The sequence below is a fragment of the Amblyomma maculatum genome, chromosome 8, assembly GCF_055883805.1.
Source record: "Amblyomma maculatum isolate TAMU_Amacu chromosome 8, ASM5588380v1, whole genome shotgun sequence".
In the NCBI taxonomy this organism is placed as follows: Eukaryota; Metazoa; Arthropoda; class Arachnida; order Ixodida; family Ixodidae; genus Amblyomma; species Amblyomma maculatum.
Genome location: NC_139351.1, coordinates 25857928 through 25861392, shown reverse-complemented (window position 1 = coordinate 25861392; position 3465 = coordinate 25857928). Strand labels below are relative to the sequence as shown.

The 3465-nt window shown below is 43.4% G+C and overlaps 1 long non-coding RNA gene across 1 annotated transcript; it reads left to right on the top strand.

Annotated features, from left to right (window-relative positions):
- The first annotated feature begins 207 nt into the window (after positions 1-207).
- Positions 208-2865, top strand: LOC146180769 (uncharacterized). The gene is made up of 2 exons (XR_014700396.1): positions 208-2040; positions 2634-2865. It is a non-coding gene; the product is annotated as an uncharacterized LOC146180769 (long non-coding RNA).
- Positions 2866-3465: the final 600 nt, after the last annotated feature.

Genomic DNA, 3465 nt, shown 5'->3' with positions numbered 1-3465 from the left:
GTCAACATGGCGTACTCGTCGGCCGCGGTTTTGCGAACGGCTAGTTTTGCGTGGTTGTCTGCCGTGCGGCTCGATCAGAAGCCTTCCTCTCCGCGTGTGCCGTGATATGGGCGCCCCCGCTGCACACCACAAAAGATGTACTTTCGAAGCACACAGCTCGGAGTCACGGACACATTTTAGTTAAGAAGTCACAGATGACAACGATTACTACTGTAAAGGGTGATGATACGGGAGAAAGGGCGTCTGGAGTCGTTTAGCTGCAAGTAAGAGGCAAGGAAAAGGGTGGAGATGAGGTTTTTTTTATTGTACATTTTCCTGGCCGTTGCCCTCTTCTCTACTTTCAAGGTGCCGTCGAATTAACAGGGATAGAAAAGTGTGATACAATCTACGGCAGCGGCGCGCAGCACAGTTGAGGAAGATAGCGACGTCGACAATTACGACGCAGGAAGTGAAACTGAAGGCCAAGAGGACGACAACCTTCGGGTCGATGCCATTACACAGCTAAAGTGGGAGAGGTTACCATGCTGTGCGTGAACTGCGCAATCAAGTCGGATGACGAAGCAGGCAAGCTCGTTGACAACATATCTGCAGTGGTCGCCATCTTCAGCCGCTCACCACACTGTCTATCAGTGCTGAAGGAGTCGCGTGAGAAAGGCCTCAAAATGCCTTGCGCGACGAGGTGGAATTCACTGCTCTACGCAGCGGAACGCCTTTCTGAGGTAAGGAGGCGAGAATCACTTCATGTGCGGGAATGTATACAGTCACCAGCCTTGTCAATAGGTTCCAAATTAAAATATTGAAGCAGGAGCGCAGAGTACTTTAGCACTTAGTGATACTCCATCAGGTATTTGACAACGCAAATAATAATGTAATCTTTTGTTACATCACCGAAAGCGCAGAGCACCAGATTTTCAGATTTCCTTCGCAAACTCCGCTGGAACAAGTGATCGACTGTTTAATGTATATTCTTATTTCCGAACTTTTTATTTTTTATATCGCACTGTTAACCTGTCAAGCACAAAGTATTTAATACGAAAATGCATAAATGCTGGCACAGGAACCAAAATCCGGCAATATATTATACACGGCCACCAGAACATCAATCAACATTTCATGAGCCAGTGTTCCAAAACATTCAGAGAAATATTCCTGTATACATGTGGGAAAAGATGCAACATCGCAACTACACACAAATATTAAAAAGCTTTATTGATTGAGATACTAAAACGTACAGGCATACTATACGGAAAGAGAAACGAAAAATAAAGAGAAAGTTAGAAATTATTGAAAGGATGAAAGGAAAGGTGCAGTAAGCAGCACCATTTGATATTGCGTTCCATTCCCTGTGTATTTGAGAGAAGAAAGAATACCTAAATTATATTACAGCGAAACAGTACTGTGGGGAACTGGCATGGCATCAAAAAAAAAAATTTATCGAGGCCAAGCGCAACAGTACACGTGAACCGTTGTCGAAAAGTCAACCGAAATTATTTACTGCATTAAAGTCGATAAGCATGCGTACTATTTATGGTTTCAGGCACCCTTTTCGGATGTGTTAATTTTGAGGTATCATCAGAACGTTGTGGTCGTAAGACTTCCTTTAAAACATTATTATTTGTCACAGTTCGCGGCAGACGGTGCCATTTCAGCTCATTTAGGACGCCCATTTCGGAACACAGCCACAAGAAGAAGCGCTACATGCCTGTATTTTTGCTTAGTTTGGTCCGTAGTTTTTAATGTCCGTCATATCTACATTGCTGTCAGGAATGGTTTGAGCCGCGGTTGATTGTGTAGTTTGAGTCCTGGACCATTTCCTAATTTAAAAACCTTGCATTTTCTAGACCGACACTTTTTAGATGGTCTTGAACATTCTACGACGGCGCAAGCAGTCGAAAAAGAAGAATTTTCTTCCCGATTCTCTATTCACCCTCGAAAACCTGAACGCTGTCATTGCCTTGCTGAGGTCAATGGCCGACGCTACCATCACATTGCAAGCCCAGGGAGTAACATCTGCTTTGGTCATCATCACGATCATCAATGGTACGTCATTACTTTCGAAAGCTTTTTGAGATAGGTGATAAATTCAAGGCTCGGTCGCCAGAAATTTCTTCGCGTGTTAGATAGTGAATGCTTCCGAACTTCGTTTGGTAAGCGAGGAAAATGATAGAAGCGATTGAAAACAAAGTGTCGCTAAAACCAGACAGATTAAGGTATGTTGCTTTCTACATGGCGTTATGCGTTCGCGAGATTGCGACGAGAATCAAGCGGTTTTATATAACGCGCGACCTCTCCATGGCACCGGTACTCTTGTCGCAGTTAATTGTTAATTTACCTCCAAATGGCATTGCAGGTTTGGCTTTCCCTGGCGTTTGAGACAATAATCATTGCGCTTTATGATTAGCCTTACCAGATGTATTATGCACACGTTTGTGATGACCCAAGTCCCGCAAATTCGCTAAGTGCAACAGGGGTAATCTAGTGTATACAGAATTTGAAGTAGGGTTTCTTCTAAGATTAGTATAGTCATGCAGCGATTGCTCAGTTTATTTATGTATTGTCCGTTCTCATAATTCGGTAGCAAAACATTTCCACATCAGCTGTGCAGCTTACAAGTGCACCTTTCCGATTTTCAGCCTACAAGATAATTCAAGGCAATGCCGACAGAATATTCCCAGTCCTTCGCAGAGATCTTCTTGTCCAACTGAAGGCGCGCTTCTCAAGCATAGTGTAAGAGACGCTTTTCATATTTGCGGCTGTCTTACATCCGAAGACAAAAACGCGGATATTTAATCAAAAGTTCATGCCAGAAGAATTTCTCCGATGCACGGCTTCGCTACCAAAGAGCCTGCTAATGCAGGAAGTGACAAGGACCACGTTCTCAGCACCTCCGGTACGTGACAGAAGGCACGTAGAAAGAATAACCTTGCCCAGATATGCCTCTTTATGTTTAACACATATGTAGCAGCCAACGAATCGCAGCATTCGGACACAATAATACGTTGGTGATTTTAGGGCTGAGCATATTTCGCCGATTTTATAATGCAGACAGATGACTGCAAAGATTTCGCCAGCTTCCGCGATGGGTATATTCCCCGAAATGTGTGCTAATTTCACGAGAGTTACTTTCCACTAAGGGCGAGGGAAATGACAAATCACAACCCTTTATTGCCTAATTATATAGATTGAAATAAGGCTTATAATCTAAGGTCGTCATTGATTATAGTTAGAAGCTGCAGGAAAACAATCGAGACGTGCACAGCCATTGCCCGTCTTCCTTTATAACTGTTTTGTGGCCATTCTATAAGACATAATCGGTAGAAATTACTCGTTCGGTCAACGCATGCGATAATATCTCCATGGATCTTTACAGCAGCCTCAGTAGTGAAGGTTTCTCGGGCACCCTTTGCAATTTGAGCAGCACCCTATGCACAACTTTCATTTGAACTAAATTCATAGGAAAATACT